Genomic DNA, 14991 nt, shown 5'->3' on the forward strand with positions numbered 1-14991 from the left:
AAGAAGTCCTGCACTCCTTTATCCCGCCACAAGTGGAAAATAGCGTGCAGGGTAAGGAACTTTCTCGACATACACAGCGTCTTATAGCATTGAAAAGAAGAAATGCTCCTATATTACAAGCATCCTGAAAATGTCCACAGCATGGGCTCGTCCGGGATTTGAACCCGGGACCTCTCGCACCCGAAGCGAGAATCATACCCCTAGACCAACAAGCCTGAGTGGCCAGGAGACATTTTGAACAATTTCTGAAGCGTCTTTCAGAAAAAAAGCAGGGCTATTTGGCTAGTCTCCCTCTAAGTGAGCCTCACAACGTCATGTTTTCTCTCAAGTTGTTGTTTTTTCACTCTAGCAAGAAAGGGGGCAGCCAATCTCCTATCAGCCAGTGAGCAGAAAAAAGGCACAGATGAGAACAGCAAGCACTTTCTGGCAATTGTTCTCCTCTGCAAGTCCTGGACCCTTGCCCCATAGACTTCCACACCAGAAGCAATGAAGGGCCCACCATTTCCTGCGCCTGAGAAAGAGGGGTTTGATATTTGGATTCAAACGCGCTCGCTCAGCGCTCGATCAGGCTCGATCAGGCGAGATTTATATGAGTGGCTCACAGGCCTGAAACACTCACCTGGGAGACCCAGAGTGGCTGACTTCTCAGTATAGCCATTGTTGGGCGAGTCACCTCCTTTCCTCCTGCCTCAATCTAGAATTGGCTGCAAATCATAAGAGAGAGTGCAATGCCCGTGTGCAGTGCCTACTCCCAGCTACCTCTCTGTCTTCCTTATGTAAATTAGAATTTGCAAGGGGGGACCAATGGCATTCTGCTCCTCCCACATAACCAGGAAGCCCTGTTGAACATGTCTGCCTGTGTTTTTGCAGGGACAGTGCCTTCTCTGCCCAAAAGGTGGCAGGAGAGCCTCACAACAAATGATGGGATCAACTGCTTAGTTAGAAACCCAGCATGGCAGTTACTGTGATGGAGTGCAAATTTAATGGAAGGTGTGCCTGAGGTGTCATTTCCAGAAATCCATGGAATTGTGATTGAGGGCCCAGCCTGATTGTTGGTGGATTTCTCTTCACATGCTACAGGTTCCTGCAAAGATTGTGGTGTTTGCCGGGAACGCACTGCAAAAAACAGGAAGATTCACGGGTGTAAAAGGGACCTGTCAGAATTGGGATTTGAACCCACGCCTCCATGAGGAGACCAGAAGGCTCAGCTACACTGAAGATCAAGCTCTCTTGAGTCTGGCACCTTAGACCACTCGGCCATCCTGACGGCTCATGAGGGGGGCTTAGGTCTAACTCTTCTATCTGCACCTGCCAATGTTTCCACTTACAACCTTCACAGCAATGTCACAGGTGTAAAGGCCCCAACAATACAACATAGCTTAAATAAAATAAAAATAGGCACAAGAACGACCCCCAGATGACGGATGCAGATAACTTTGTTTCGTCTTGCAAAGGTAAAGAAAGTTTCCCACGGCTCACTGTGTTCAAAGACCACCTCTTCTTAAACTTGCATTCAGATAATAAGGTTTTAGAGTGTGCACATAAAAGCAGCCAACGCTCAGTGTTTCTGCCCGGTCTCGAACCGGGGACCTTTCGCGTGTTAGGCGAACGTGATGACCACTACACTACAGAAACAACCTTGCTGCTTGCTACTGTTAAAGCAAAGTTCCTCTCAAGGCTTCACCCTACTTCTATTCTGCTGTATCAGCAGCGGCTCAGAATGTGCAGAACAAGTGTGAAAACCTCAGAGATATCATCCAACATGCTTGCAATTAGACGTATTCAAAATGTACTTGTGCAGGCATCGACAGACAAATATCTGATGCCTAAATGTCTGCGAGTACAGCTTGGGAAAGCATCACCTGGGACACACTGAGACTAAGCAGGTAGGCAGAAAAAGCACGGTGATCCATTTTTCTTCTGAGGTTAGGAATATGTTGCGCAACAATGCACCGAGTATTACTAGAAATAGTCAGGCATAGTGCATTTTTAGTACGATTTGTATGTTTAGCTCTAAAAAGGGCTCGTCCGGGATTTGAACCCGGGACCTCTCGCACCCTAAGCGAGAATCATACCCCTAGACCAACGAGCCACGCAAGAGTCACCTCTGACATGGCTCCAGGGGTTAGTGGCAGCTAGTCGGTGAATGCTTCACCCAAAGCAAGCAACTGCACATGTTGCTCTCTTCTGCAATATGATTGCTGTCTTTTCCATGGCCGTCATCAAACAAGAAATTAAAAAGCCTCTGTCCTTCAGACAGTTTGTTTTCTCTAAGTGTCTGCTTGCGGTGAGGACAAGAAAAGCATTTCTGCTCTCATTCCTTGCTTTCATGAAGTAGGCCCACCCTTCAGAGCAAAGGGCGAGCAAGCGAATGGTGCAAGCTATCGTCACTTCTCTTTTCGAGCTGTCACTGAGATCCCTGGAGCACACTACGTCAGGTTGGTGAGGGATAGACAGCCTCTATTATCTCAGCTTTCCTATAAAGTCAGCCAGTAAAGGCAAACACTGTTAAAAACAGCAAAACGCTGTTTCTGCCCGGTCTCGAACCAGGGACCTTTCGCGTGTAAGGCGAACGTGATAACCACTACACTACAGAAACAGACACTAACTCAGGAATCTTGTTGGCATGTATTGGGCTGGAATGCACAGACTAAGGGCCAATGTCCTTGAAGCTCAAAGTTGGGCTCTCCTTACCCGGTCTCTATTTCTTTGGAAGACAGGAATGAGGACCACTTTTATTCCAAGAGGCGATTTTGAAACCATATCCTGAAATTACACTAGAAAAACACTATGCATGTAATGTTCCTACCATGCTGGTCTGGCCCAGAAAAGCAGTTGCAAAGAAGTCCTGCACTCCTTTATCCCGCCACAAGTGGAAAATAGCGTGCAGGGTAAGGAACTTTCTCGACATACACAGCGTCTTATAGCATTGAAAAGAAGAAATGCTCCTATATTACAAGCATCCTGAAAATGTCCACAGCATGGGCTCGTCCGGGATTTGAACCCAGGACCTCTCGCACCCGAAGCAAGAATCATACCCCTAGACCAACGAGCCTGAGTGGCCAGGAGACATTTTGAACAATTTCTGAAGCGTCTTTCAGAAAAAAAGCAGGGCTATTTGGCTAGTCTCCCTCTAAGTGAGCCTCACAACGTCATGTTTTCTCTCAAGTTGTTGTTTTTTCACTCTAGCAAGAAAGGGGGCAGCCAATCTCCTATCAGCCAGTGAGCAGAAAAAAGGCACAGATGAGAACAGCAAGCACTTTCTGGCAATTGTTCTCCTCTGCAAGTCCTGGACCCTTGCCCCATAGACTTCCACACCAGAAGCAATGAAGGGCCCACCATTTCCTGCGCCTGAGAAAGAGGGGTTTGATATTTGGATTCAAACGCGCTCGCTCAGCGCTCGATCAGGCGAGATTTATATGAGTGGCTCACAGGCCTGAAACACTCACCTGGGAGACCCAGAGTGGCTGACTTCTCAGTATAGCCATTGTTGGGCGAGTCACCTCCTTTCCTCCTGCCTCAATCTAGAATTGGCTGCAAATCATAAGAGAGAGTGCAATGCCCGTGTGCAGTGCCTACTCCCAGCTACCTCTCTGTCTTCCTTATGTAAATTAGAATTTGCAAGGGGGGACCAATGGCATTCTGCTCCTCCCACATAACCAGGAAGCCCTGTTGAACATGTCTGCCTGTGTTTTTGCAGGGACAGTGCCTTCTCTGCCCAAAAGGTGGCAGGAGAGCCTCACAACAAATGATGGGATCAACTGCTTAGTTAGAAACCCAGCATGGCAGTTACTGTGATGGAGTGCAAATTTAATGGAAGGTGTGCCTGAGGTGTCATTTCCAGAAATCCATGGAATTGTGATTGAGGGCCCAGCCTGATTGTTGGTGGATTTCTCTTCACATGCTACAGGTTCCTGCAAAGATTGTGGTGTTTGCCGGGAACGCACTGCAAAAAACAGGAAGATTCACGGGTGTAAAAGGGACCTGTCAGAATTGGGATTTGAACCCACGCCTCCATGAGGAGACCAGAAGGCTCAGCTACACTGAAGATCAAGCTCTCTTGAGTCTGGCACCTTAGACCACTCGGCCATCCTGACGGCTCATGAGGGGGGCTTAGGTCTAACTCTTCTATCTGCACCTGCCAATGTTTCCACTTACAACCTTCACAGCAATGTCACAGGTGTAAAGGCCCCAACAATACAACATAGCTTAAATAAAATAAAAATAGGCACAAGAACGACCCCCAGATGACGGATGCAGATAACTTTGTTTCGTCTTGCAAAGGTAAAGAAAGTTTCCCACGGCTCACTGTGTTCAAAGACCACCTCTTCTTAAACTTGCATTCAGATAATAAGGTTTTAGAGTGTGCACATAAAAGCAGCCAGCGCTCAGTGTTTCTGCCCGGTCTCGAACCGGGGACCTTTCGCGTGTTAGGCGAACGTGATGACCACTACACTACAGAAACAACCTTGCTGCTTGCTACTGTTAAAGCAAAGTTCCTCTCAAGGCTTCACCCTACTTCTATTCTGCTGTATCAGCAGCGGCTCAGAATGTGCAGAACAAGTGTGAAAACCTCAGAGATATCATCCAACATGCTTGCAATTAGACGTATTCAAAATGTACTTGTGCAGGCATCGACAGACAAATATCTGATGCCTAAATGTCTGCGAGTACAGCTTGGGAAAGCATCACCTGGGACACACTGAGACTAAGCAGGTAGGCAGAAAAAGCACGGTGATCCATTTTTCTTCTGAGGTTAGGAATATGTTGCGCAACAATGCACCGAGTATTACTAGAAATAGTCAGGCATAGTGCATTTTTAGTACGATTTGTATGTTTAGCTCTAAAAAGGGCTCGTCCGGGATTTGAACCCGGGACCTCTCGCACCCTAAGCGAGAATCATACCCCTAGACCAACGAGCCACGCAAGAGTCACCTCTGACATGGCTCCAGGGGTTAGTGGCAGCTAGTCGGTGAATGCTTCACCCAAAGCAAGCAACTGCACATGTTGCTCTCTTCTGCAATATGATTGCTGTCTTTTCCATGGCCGTCATCAAACAAGAAATTAAAAAGCCTCTGTCCTTCAGACAGTTTGTTTTCTCTAAGTGTCTGCTTGCGGTGAGGACAAGAAAAGCATTTCTGCTCTCATTCCTTGCTTTCATGAAGTAGGCCCACCCTTCAGAGCAAAGGGCGAGCAAGCGAATGGTGCAAGCTATCGTCACTTCTCTTTTCGAGCTGTCACTGAGATCCCTGGAGCACACTACGTCAGGTTGGTGAGGGATAGACAGCCTCTATTATCTCAGCTTTCCTATAAAGTCAGCCAGTAAAGGCAAACACTGTTAAAAACAGCAAAACGCTGTTTCTGCCCGGTCTCGAACCAGGGACCTTTCGCGTGTAAGGCGAACGTGATAACCACTACACTACAGAAACAGACACTAACTCAGGAATCTTGTTGGCATGTATTGGGCTGGAATGCACAGACTAAGGGCCAATGTCCTTGAAGCTCAAAGTTGGGCTCTCCTTACCCGGTCTCTATTTCTTTGGAAGACAGGAATGAGGACCACTTTTATTCCAAGAGGCGATTTTGAAACCATATCCTGAAATTACACTAGAAAAACACTATGCATGTAATGTTCCTACCATGCTGGTCTGGCCCAGAAAAGCAGTTGCAAAGAAGTCCTGCACTCCTTTATCCCGCCACAAGTGGAAAATAGCGTGCAGGGTAAGGAACTTTCTCGACATACACAGCGTCTTATAGCATTGAAAAGAAGAAATGCTCCTATATTACAAGCATCCTGAAAATGTCCACAGCATGGGCTCGTCCGGGATTTGAACCCAGGACCTCTCGCACCCGAAGCGAGAATCATACCCCTAGACCAACGAGCCTGAGTGGCCAGGAGACATTTTGAACAATTTCTGAAGCGTCTTTCAGAAAAAAAGCAGGGCTATTTGGCTAGTCTCCCTCTAAGTGAGCCTCACAACGTCATGTTTTCTCTCAAGTTGTTGTTTTTTCACTCTAGCAAGAAAGGGGGCAGCCAATCTCCTATCAGCCAGTGAGCAGAAAAAAGGCACAGATGAGAACAGCAAGCACTTTCTGGCAATTGTTCTCCTCTGCAAGTCCTGGACCCTTGCCCCATAGACTTCCACACCAGAAGCAATGAAGGGCCCACCATTTCCTGCGCCTGAGAAAGAGGGGTTTGATATTTGGATTCAAACGCGCTCGCTCAGCGCTCGATCAGGCTCGATCAGGCGAGATTTATATGAGTGGCTCACAGGCCTGAAACACTCACCTGGGAGACCCAGAGTGGCTGACTTCTCAGTATAGCCATTGTTGGGCGAGTCACCTCCTTTCCTCCTGCCTCAATCTAGAATTGGCTGCAAATCATAAGAGAGAGTGCAATGCCCGTGTGCAGTGCCTACTCCCAGCTACCTCTCTGTCTTCCTTATGTAAATTAGAATTTGCAAGGGGGGACCAATGGCATTCTGCTCCTCCCACATAACCAGGAAGCCCTGTTGAACATGTCTGCCTGTGTTTTTGCAGGGACAGTGCCTTCTCTGCCCAAAAGGTGGCAGGAGAGCCTCACAACAAATGATGGGATCAACTGCTTAGTTAGAAACCCAGCATGGCAGTTACTGTGATGGAGTGCAAATTTAATGGAAGGTGTGCCTGAGGTGTCATTTCCAGAAATCCATGGAATTGTGATTGAGGGCCCAGCCTGATTGTTGGTGGATTTCTCTTCACATGCTACAGGTTCCTGCAAAGATTGTGGTGTTTGCCGGGAACGCACTGCAAAAAACAGGAAGATTCACGGGTGTAAAAGGGACCTGTCAGAATTGGGATTTGAACCCACGCCTCCATGAGGAGACCAGAAGGCTCAGCTACACTGAAGATCAAGCTCTCTTGAGTCTGGCACCTTAGACCACTCGGCCATCCTGACGGCTCATGAGGGGGGCTTAGGTCTAACTCTTCTATCTGCACCTGCCAATGTTTCCACTTACAACCTTCACAGCAATGTCACAGGTGTAAAGGCCCCAACAATACAACATAGCTTAAATAAAATAAAAATAGGCACAAGAACGACCCCCAGATGACGGATGCAGATAACTTTGTTTCGTCTTGCAAAGGTAAAGAAAGTTTCCCACGGCTCACTGTGTTCAAAGACCACCTCTTCTTAAACTTGCATTCAGATAATAAGGTTTTAGAGTGTGCACATAAAAGCAGCCAACGCTCAGTGTTTCTGCCCGGTCTCGAACCGGGGACCTTTCGCGTGTTAGGCGAACGTGATGACCACTACACTACAGAAACGACCTTGCTGCTTGCTACTGTTAAAGCAAAGTTCCTCTCAAGGCTTCACCCTACTTCTATTCTGCTGTATCAGCAGCGGCTCAGAATGTGCAGAACAAGTGTGAAAACCTCAGAGATATCATCCAACATGCTTGCAATTAGACGTATTCAAAATGTACTTGTGCAGGCATCGACAGACAAATATCTGATGCCTAAATGTCTGCGAGTACAGCTTGGGAAAGCATCACCTGGGACACACTGAGACTAAGCAGGTAGGCAGAAAAAGCACGGTGATCCATTTTTCTTCTGAGGTTAGGAATATGTTGCGCAACAATGCACCGAGTATTACTAGAAATAGTCAGGCATAGTGCATTTTTAGTACGATTTGTATGTTTAGCTCTAAAAAGGGCTCGTCCGGGATTTGAACCCGGGACCTCTCGCACCCTAAGCGAGAATCATACCCCTAGACCAACGAGCCACGCAAGAGTCACCTCTGACATGGCTCCAGGGGTTAGTGGCAGCTAGTCGGTGAATGCTTCACCCAAAGCAAGCAACTGCACATGTTGCTCTCTTCTGCAATATGATTGCTGTCTTTTCCATGGCCGTCATCAAACAAGAAATTAAAAAGCCTCTGTCCTTCAGACAGTTTGTTTTCTCTAAGTGTCTGCTTGCGGTGAGGACAAGAAAAGCATTTCTGCTCTCATTCCTTGCTTTCATGAAGTAGGCCCACCCTTCAGAGCAAAGGGCGAGCAAGCGAATGGCGCAAGCTATCGTCACTTCTCTTTTCGAGCTGTCACTGAGATCCCTGGAGCACACTACGTCAGGTTGGTGAGGGATAGACAGCCTCTATTATCTCAGCTTTCCTATAAAGTCAGCCAGTAAAGGCAAACACTGTTAAAAACAGCAAAACGCTGTTTCTGCCCGGTCTCGAACCAGGGACCTTTCGCGTGTAAGGCGAACGTGATAACCACTACACTACAGAAACAGACACTAACTCAGGAATCTTGTTGGCATGTATTGGGCTGGAATGCACAGACTAAGGGCCAATGTCCTTGAAGCTCAAAGTTGGGCTCTCCTTACCCGGTCTCTATTTCTTTGGAAGACAGGAATGAGGACCACTTTTATTCCAAGAGGCGATTTTGAAACCATATCCTGAAATTACACTAGAAAAACACTATGCATGTAATGTTCCTACCATGCTGGTCTGGCCCAGAAAAGCAGTTGCAAAGAAGTCCTGCACTCCTTTATCCCGCCACAAGTGGAAAATAGCGTGCAGGGTAAGGAACTTTCTCGACATACACAGCGTCTTATAGCATTGAAAAGAAGAAATGCTCCTATATTACAAGCATCCTGAAAATGTCCACAGCATGGGCTCGTCCGGGATTTGAACCCGGGACCTCTCGCACCCGAAGCGAGAATCATACCCCTAGACCAACAAGCCTGAGTGGCCAGGAGACATTTTGAACAATTTCTGAAGCGTCTTTCAGAAAAAAAGCAGGGCTATTTGGCTAGTCTCCCTCTAAGTGAGCCTCACAACGTCATGTTTTCTCTCAAGTTGTTGTTTTTTCACTCTAGCAAGAAAGGGGGCAGCCAATCTCCTATCAGCCAGTGAGCAGAAAAAAGGCACAGATGAGAACAGCAAGCACTTTCTGGCAATTGTTCTCCTCTGCAAGTCCTGGACCCTTGCCCCATAGACTTCCACACCAGAAGCAATGAAGGGCCCACCATTTCCTGCGCCTGAGAAAGAGGGGTTTGATATTTGGATTCAAACGCGCTCGCTCAGCGCTCGATCAGGCTCGATCAGGCGAGATTTATATGAGTGGCTCACAGGCCTGAAACACTCACCTGGGAGACCCAGAGTGGCTGACTTCTCAGTATAGCCATTGTTGGGCGAGTCACCTCCTTTCCTCCTGCCTCAATCTAGAATTGGCTGCAAATCATAAGAGAGAGTGCAATGCCCGTGTGCAGTGCCTACTCCCAGCTACCTCTCTGTCTTCCTTATGTAAATTAGAATTTGCAAGGGGGGACCAATGGCATTCTGCTCCTCCCACATAACCAGGAAGCCCTGTTGAACATGTCTGCCTGTGTTTTTTGCAGGGACAGTGCCTTCTCTGCCCAAAAGGTGGCAGGAGAGCCTCACAACAAATGATGGGATCAACTGCTTAGTTAGAAACCCAGCATGGCAGTTACTGTGATGGAGTGCAAATTTAATGGAAGGTGTGCCTGAGGTGTCATTTCCAGAAATCCATGGAATTGTGATTGAGGGCCCAGCCTGATTGTTGGTGGATTTCTCTTCACATGCTACAGGTTCCTGCAAAGATTGTGGTGTTTGCCGGGAACGCACTGCAAAAAACAGGAAGATTCACGGGTGTAAAAGGGACCTGTCAGAATTGGGATTTGAACCCACGCCTCCATGAGGAGACCAGAAGGCTCAGCTACACTGAAGATCAAGCTCTCTTGAGTCTGGCACCTTAGACCACTCGGCCATCCTGACGGCTCATGAGGGGGGCTTAGGTCTAACTCTTCTATCTGCACCTGCCAATGTTTCCACTTACAACCTTCACAGCAATGTCACAGGTGTAAAGGCCCCAACAATACAACATAGCTTAAATAAAATAAAAATAGGCACAAGAACGACCCCCAGATGACGGATGCAGATAACTTTGTTTCGTCTTGCAAAGGTAAAGAAAGTTTCCCACGGCTCACTGTGTTCAAAGACCACCTCTTCTTAAACTTGCATTCAGATAATAAGGTTTTAGAGTGTGCACATAAAAGCAGCCAACGCTCAGTGTTTCTGCCCGGTCTCGAACCGGGGACCTTTCGCGTGTTAGGCGAACGTGATGACCACTACACTACAGAAACAACCTTGCTGCTTGCTACTGTTAAAGCAAAGTTCCTCTCAAGGCTTCACCCTACTTCTATTCTGCTGTATCAGCAGCGGCTCAGAATGTGCAGAACAAGTGTGAAAACCTCAGAGATATCATCCAACATGCTTGCAATTAGACGTATTCAAAATGTACTTGTGCAGGCATCGACAGACAAATATCTGATGCCTAAATGTCTGCGAGTACAGCTTGGGAAAGCATCACCTGGGACACACTGAGACTAAGCAGGTAGGCAGAAAAAGCACGGTGATCCATTTTTCTTCTGAGGTTAGGAATATGTTGCGCAACAATGCACCGAGTATTACTAGAAATAGTCAGGCATAGTGCATTTTTAGTACGATTTGTATGTTTAGCTCTAAAAAGGGCTCGTCCGGGATTTGAACCCGGGACCTCTCGCACCCTAAGCGAGAATCATACCCCTAGACCAACGAGCCACGCAAGAGTCACCTCTGACATGGCTCCAGGGGTTAGTGGCAGCTAGTCGGTGAATGCTTCACCCAAAGCAAGCAACTGCACATGTTGCTCTCTTCTGCAATATGATTGCTGTCTTTTCCATGGCCGTCATCAAACAAGAAATTAAAAAGCCTCTGTCCTTCAGACAGTTTGTTTTCTCTAAGTGTCTGCTTGCGGTGAGGACAAGAAAAGCATTTCTGCTCTCATTCCTTGCTTTCATGAAGTAGGCCCACCCTTCAGAGCAAAGGGCGAGCAAGCGAATGGTGCAAGCTATCGTCACTTCTCTTTTCGAGCTGTCACTGAGATCCCTGGAGCACACTACGTCAGGTTGGTGAGGGATAGACAGCCTCTATTATCTCAGCTTTCCTATAAAGTCAGCCAGTAAAGGCAAACACTGTTAAAAACAGCAAAACGCTGTTTCTGCCCGGTCTCGAACCAGGGACCTTTCGCGTGTAAGGCGAACGTGATAACCACTACACTACAGAAACAGACACTAACTCAGGAATCTTGTTGGCATGTATTGGGCTGGAATGCACAGACTAAGGGCCAATGTCCTTGAAGCTCAAAGTTGGGCTCTCCTTACCCGGTCTCTATTTCTTTGGAAGACAGGAATGAGGACCACTTTTATTCCAAGAGGCGATTTTGAAACCATATCCTGAAATTACACTAGAAAAACACTATGCATGTAATGTTCCTACCATGCTGGTCTGGCCCAGAAAAGCAGTTGCAAAGAAGTCCTGCACTCCTTTATCCCGCCACAAGTGGAAAATAGCGTGCAGGGTAAGGAACTTTCTCGACATACACAGCGTCTTATAGCATTGAAAAGAAGAAATGCTCCTATATTACAAGCATCCTGAAAATGTCCACAGCATGGGCTCGTCCGGGATTTGAACCCAGGACCTCTCGCACCCGAAGCGAGAATCATACCCCTAGACCAACGAGCCTGAGTGGCCAGGAGACATTTTGAACAATTTCTGAAGCGTCTTTCAGAAAAAAAGCAGGGCTATTTGGCTAGTCTCCCTCTAAGTGAGCCTCACAACGTCATGTTTTCTCTCAAGTTGTTGTTTTTTCACTCTAGCAAGAAAGGGGGCAGCCAATCTCCTATCAGCCAGTGAGCAGAAAAAAGGCACAGATGAGAACAGCAAGCACTTTCTGGCAATTGTTCTCCTCTGCAAGTCCTGGACCCTTGCCCCATAGACTTCCACACCAGAAGCAAGGAAGGGCCCACCATTTCCTGCGCCTGAGAAAGAGGGGTTTGATATTTGGATTCAAACGCGCTCGCTCAGCGCTCGATCAGGCGAGATTTATATGAGTGGCTCACAGGCCTGAAACACTCACCTGGGAGACCCAGAGTGGCTGACTTCTCAGTATAGCCATTGTTGGGCGAGTCACCTCCTTTCTTCCTGCCTCAATCTAGAATTGGCTGCAAATCATAAGAGAGAGTGCCATGCCCGTGTGCAGTGCCTACTCCCAGCTACCTCTCTGTCTTCCTTATGTAAATTAGAATTTGCAAGGGGGGACCAATGGCATTCTGCTCCTCCCACATAACCAGGAAGCCCTGTTGAACATGTCTGCCTGTGTTTTTGCAGGGACAGTGCCTTCTCTGCCCAAAAGGTGGCAGGAGAGCCTCACAACAAATGATGGGATCAACTGCTTAGTTAGAAACCCAGCATGGCAGTTACTGTGATGGAGTGCAAATTTAATGGAAGGTGTGCCTGAGGTGTCATTTCCAGAAATCCATGGAATTGTGATTGAGGGCCCAGCCTGATTGTTGGTGGATTTCTCTTCACATGCTACAGGTTCCTGCAAAGATTGTGGTGTTTGCCGGGAACGCACTGCAAAAAACAGGAAGATTCACGGGTGTAAAAGGGACCTGTCAGAATTGGGATTTGAACCCACGCCTCCATGAGGAGACCAGAAGGCTCAGCTACACTGAAGATCAAGCTCTCTTGAGTCTGGCACCTTAGACCACTCGGCCATCCTGACGGCTCATGAGGGGGGCTTAGGTCTAACTCTTCTATCTGCACCTGCCAATGTTTCCACTTACAACCTTCACAGCAATGTCACAGGTGTAAAGGCCCCAACAATACAACATAGCTTAAATAAAATAAAAATAGGCACAAGAACGACCCCCAGATGACGGATGCAGATAACTTTGTTTCGTCTTGCAAAGGTAAAGAAAGTTTCCCACGGCTCACTGTGTTCAAAGACCACCTCTTCTTAAACTTGCATTCAGATAATAAGGTTTTAGAGTGTGCACATAAAAGCAGCCAACGCTCAGTGTTTCTGCCCGGTCTCGAACCGGGGACCTTTCGCGTGTTAGGCGAACGTGATGACCACTACACTACAGAAACGACCTTGCTGCTTGCTACTGTTAAAGCAAAGTTCCTCTCAAGGCTTCACCCTACTTCTATTCTGCTGTATCAGCAGCGGCTCAGAATGTGCAGAACAAGTGTGAAAACCTCAGAGATATCATCCAACATGCTTGCAATTAGACGTATTCAAAATGTACTTGTGCAGGCATCGACAGACAAATATCTGATGCCTAAATGTCTGCGAGTACAGCTTGGGAAAGCATCACCTGGGACACACTGAGACTAAGCAGGTAGGCAGAAAAAGCACGGTGATCCATTTTTCTTCTGAGGTTAGGAATATGTTGCGCAACAATGCACCGAGTATTACTAGAAATAGTCAGGCATAGTGCATTTTTAGTACGATTTGTATGTTTAGCTCTAAAAAGGGCTCGTCCGGGATTTGAACCCGGGACCTCTCGCACCCTAAGCGAGAATCATACCCCTAGACCAACGAGCCACGCAAGAGTCACCTCTGACATGGCTCCAGGGGTTAGTGGCAGCTAGTCGGTGAATGCTTCACCCAAAGCAAGCAACTGCACATGTTGCTCTCTTCTGCAATATGATTGCTGTCTTTTCCATGGCCGTCATCAAACAAGAAATTAAAAAGCCTCTGTCCTTCAGACAGTTTGTTTTCTCTAAGTGTCTGCTTGCGGTGAGGACAAGAAAAGCATTTCTGCTCTCATTCCTTGCTTTCATGAAGTAGGCCCACCCTTCAGAGCAAAGGGCGAGCAAGCGAATGGCGCAAGCTATCGTCACTTCTCTTTTCGAGCTGTCACTGAGATCCCTGGAGCACACTACGTCAGGTTGGTGAGGGATAGACAGCCTCTATTATCTCAGCTTTCCTATAAAGTCAGCCAGTAAAGGCAAACACTGTTAAAAACAGCAAAACGCTGTTTCTGCCCGGTCTCGAACCAGGGACCTTTCGCGTGTAAGGCGAACGTGATAACCACTACACTACAGAAACAGACACTAACTCAGGAATCTTGTTGGCATGTATTGGGCTGGAATGCACAGACTAAGGGCCAATGTCCTTGAAGCTCAAAGTTGGGCTCTCCTTACCCGGTCTCTATTTCTTTGGAAGACAGGAATGAGGACCACTTTTATTCCAAGAGGCGATTTTGAAACCATATCCTGAAATTACACTAGAAAAACACTATGCATGTAATGTTCCTACCATGCTGGTCTGGCCCAGAAAAGCAGTTGCAAAGAAGTCCTGCACTCCTTTATCCCGCCACAAGTGGAAAATAGCGTGCAGGGTAAGGAACTTTCTCGACATACACAGCGTCTTATAGCATTGAAAAGAAGAAATGCTCCTATATTACAAGCATCCTGAAAATGTCCACAGCATGGGCTCGTCCGGGATTTGAACCCGGGACCTCTCGCACCCGAAGCGAGAATCATACCCCTAGACCAACAAGCCTGAGTGGCCAGGAGACATTTTGAACAATTTCTGAAGCGTCTTTCAGAAAAAAAGCAGGGCTATTTGGCTAGTCTCCCTCTAAGTGAGCCTCAAAACGTCATGTTTTCTCTCAAGTTGTTGTTTTTTCACTCTAGCAAGAAAGGGGGCAGCCAATCTCCTATCAGCCAGTGAGCAGAAAAAAGGCACAGATGAGAACAGCAAGCACTTTCTGGCAATTGTTCTCCTCTGCAAGTCCTGGACCCTTGCCCCATAGACTTCCACACCAGAAGCAATGAAGGGCCCACCATTTCCTGCGCCTGAGAAAGAGGGGTTTGATATTTGGATTCAAACGCGCTCGCACAGCGCTCGATCAGGCTCGATCAGGCGAGATTTATATGAGTGGCTCACAGGCCTGAAACACTCACCTGGGAGACCCAGAGTGGCTGACTTCTCAGTATAGCCATTGTTGGGCGAGTCACCTCCTTTCCTCCTGCCTCAATCTAGAATTGGCTGCAAATCATAAGAGAGAGTGCAATGCCCGTGTGCAGTGCCTACTCCCAGCTACCTCTCTGTCTTCCTTATGTAAATTAGAATTTGCAAGGGGGGACCAATGGCA

The 14991-nt window shown here is 47.4% G+C and overlaps 26 non-coding genes across 26 annotated transcripts; all 26 read right to left on the minus strand.

The window, feature by feature from the left end:
• Positions 1 to 143: 143 nt before the first annotated feature.
• Positions 144 to 215, minus strand: TRNAP-CGG (transfer RNA proline (anticodon CGG)). Its single transcript has one exon. It is a non-coding gene; the product is annotated as a tRNA-Pro (tRNA).
• A 940-nt stretch (positions 216 to 1155) lies between these two features.
• TRNAL-CAA (transfer RNA leucine (anticodon CAA)) lies at positions 1156 to 1267 on the minus strand. Its single transcript has 2 exons — positions 1230 to 1267; positions 1156 to 1201 (listed from the first exon to the last, which is right to left on the minus strand). It is a non-coding gene; the product is annotated as a tRNA-Leu (tRNA).
• A 295-nt stretch (positions 1268 to 1562) lies between these two features.
• Positions 1563 to 1635, minus strand: TRNAV-AAC (transfer RNA valine (anticodon AAC)). Its single transcript has one exon. It is a non-coding gene; the product is annotated as a tRNA-Val (tRNA).
• Positions 1636 to 2020: 385 nt separating this feature from the next.
• Positions 2021 to 2092, minus strand: TRNAP-AGG (transfer RNA proline (anticodon AGG)). The gene has a single exon. It is a non-coding gene; the product is annotated as a tRNA-Pro (tRNA).
• Positions 2093 to 2526: 434 nt separating this feature from the next.
• TRNAV-UAC (transfer RNA valine (anticodon UAC)) lies at positions 2527 to 2599 on the minus strand. Its single transcript has one exon. It is a non-coding gene; the product is annotated as a tRNA-Val (tRNA).
• A 384-nt stretch (positions 2600 to 2983) lies between these two features.
• TRNAP-CGG (transfer RNA proline (anticodon CGG)) lies at positions 2984 to 3055 on the minus strand. Its single transcript has one exon. It is a non-coding gene; the product is annotated as a tRNA-Pro (tRNA).
• Positions 3056 to 3985: 930 nt separating this feature from the next.
• TRNAL-CAA (transfer RNA leucine (anticodon CAA)) lies at positions 3986 to 4097 on the minus strand. The gene is made up of 2 exons: positions 4060 to 4097; positions 3986 to 4031 (listed from the first exon to the last, which is right to left on the minus strand). It is a non-coding gene; the product is annotated as a tRNA-Leu (tRNA).
• A 295-nt stretch (positions 4098 to 4392) lies between these two features.
• On the minus strand, positions 4393 to 4465 carry TRNAV-AAC (transfer RNA valine (anticodon AAC)). Its single transcript has one exon. It is a non-coding gene; the product is annotated as a tRNA-Val (tRNA).
• A 385-nt stretch (positions 4466 to 4850) lies between these two features.
• TRNAP-AGG (transfer RNA proline (anticodon AGG)) lies at positions 4851 to 4922 on the minus strand. The gene has a single exon. It is a non-coding gene; the product is annotated as a tRNA-Pro (tRNA).
• Positions 4923 to 5356: 434 nt separating this feature from the next.
• TRNAV-UAC (transfer RNA valine (anticodon UAC)) lies at positions 5357 to 5429 on the minus strand. The gene has a single exon. It is a non-coding gene; the product is annotated as a tRNA-Val (tRNA).
• Positions 5430 to 5813: 384 nt separating this feature from the next.
• TRNAP-CGG (transfer RNA proline (anticodon CGG)) lies at positions 5814 to 5885 on the minus strand. Its single transcript has one exon. It is a non-coding gene; the product is annotated as a tRNA-Pro (tRNA).
• A 940-nt stretch (positions 5886 to 6825) lies between these two features.
• On the minus strand, positions 6826 to 6937 carry TRNAL-CAA (transfer RNA leucine (anticodon CAA)). Its single transcript has 2 exons — positions 6900 to 6937; positions 6826 to 6871 (listed from the first exon to the last, which is right to left on the minus strand). It is a non-coding gene; the product is annotated as a tRNA-Leu (tRNA).
• Positions 6938 to 7232: 295 nt separating this feature from the next.
• Positions 7233 to 7305, minus strand: TRNAV-AAC (transfer RNA valine (anticodon AAC)). The gene has a single exon. It is a non-coding gene; the product is annotated as a tRNA-Val (tRNA).
• A 385-nt stretch (positions 7306 to 7690) lies between these two features.
• Positions 7691 to 7762, minus strand: TRNAP-AGG (transfer RNA proline (anticodon AGG)). Its single transcript has one exon. It is a non-coding gene; the product is annotated as a tRNA-Pro (tRNA).
• A 434-nt stretch (positions 7763 to 8196) lies between these two features.
• TRNAV-UAC (transfer RNA valine (anticodon UAC)) lies at positions 8197 to 8269 on the minus strand. Its single transcript has one exon. It is a non-coding gene; the product is annotated as a tRNA-Val (tRNA).
• Positions 8270 to 8653: 384 nt separating this feature from the next.
• Positions 8654 to 8725, minus strand: TRNAP-CGG (transfer RNA proline (anticodon CGG)). The gene has a single exon. It is a non-coding gene; the product is annotated as a tRNA-Pro (tRNA).
• Positions 8726 to 9666: 941 nt separating this feature from the next.
• TRNAL-CAA (transfer RNA leucine (anticodon CAA)) lies at positions 9667 to 9778 on the minus strand. Its single transcript has 2 exons — positions 9741 to 9778; positions 9667 to 9712 (listed from the first exon to the last, which is right to left on the minus strand). It is a non-coding gene; the product is annotated as a tRNA-Leu (tRNA).
• A 295-nt stretch (positions 9779 to 10073) lies between these two features.
• Positions 10074 to 10146, minus strand: TRNAV-AAC (transfer RNA valine (anticodon AAC)). The gene has a single exon. It is a non-coding gene; the product is annotated as a tRNA-Val (tRNA).
• A 385-nt stretch (positions 10147 to 10531) lies between these two features.
• TRNAP-AGG (transfer RNA proline (anticodon AGG)) lies at positions 10532 to 10603 on the minus strand. The gene has a single exon. It is a non-coding gene; the product is annotated as a tRNA-Pro (tRNA).
• A 434-nt stretch (positions 10604 to 11037) lies between these two features.
• TRNAV-UAC (transfer RNA valine (anticodon UAC)) lies at positions 11038 to 11110 on the minus strand. Its single transcript has one exon. It is a non-coding gene; the product is annotated as a tRNA-Val (tRNA).
• A 384-nt stretch (positions 11111 to 11494) lies between these two features.
• TRNAP-CGG (transfer RNA proline (anticodon CGG)) lies at positions 11495 to 11566 on the minus strand. Its single transcript has one exon. It is a non-coding gene; the product is annotated as a tRNA-Pro (tRNA).
• A 930-nt stretch (positions 11567 to 12496) lies between these two features.
• On the minus strand, positions 12497 to 12608 carry TRNAL-CAA (transfer RNA leucine (anticodon CAA)). Its single transcript has 2 exons — positions 12571 to 12608; positions 12497 to 12542 (listed from the first exon to the last, which is right to left on the minus strand). It is a non-coding gene; the product is annotated as a tRNA-Leu (tRNA).
• Positions 12609 to 12903: 295 nt separating this feature from the next.
• On the minus strand, positions 12904 to 12976 carry TRNAV-AAC (transfer RNA valine (anticodon AAC)). Its single transcript has one exon. It is a non-coding gene; the product is annotated as a tRNA-Val (tRNA).
• Positions 12977 to 13361: 385 nt separating this feature from the next.
• On the minus strand, positions 13362 to 13433 carry TRNAP-AGG (transfer RNA proline (anticodon AGG)). The gene has a single exon. It is a non-coding gene; the product is annotated as a tRNA-Pro (tRNA).
• Positions 13434 to 13867: 434 nt separating this feature from the next.
• Positions 13868 to 13940, minus strand: TRNAV-UAC (transfer RNA valine (anticodon UAC)). The gene has a single exon. It is a non-coding gene; the product is annotated as a tRNA-Val (tRNA).
• Positions 13941 to 14324: 384 nt separating this feature from the next.
• TRNAP-CGG (transfer RNA proline (anticodon CGG)) lies at positions 14325 to 14396 on the minus strand. Its single transcript has one exon. It is a non-coding gene; the product is annotated as a tRNA-Pro (tRNA).
• Between the last annotated feature and the right edge of the window lie 595 nt (positions 14397 to 14991).

The sequence above is a fragment of the Lissotriton helveticus genome, chromosome 10 (assembly GCF_964261635.1).
Source record: "Lissotriton helveticus chromosome 10, aLisHel1.1, whole genome shotgun sequence".
NCBI classification, from domain to species: Eukaryota; Metazoa; Chordata; class Amphibia; order Caudata; family Salamandridae; genus Lissotriton; species Lissotriton helveticus.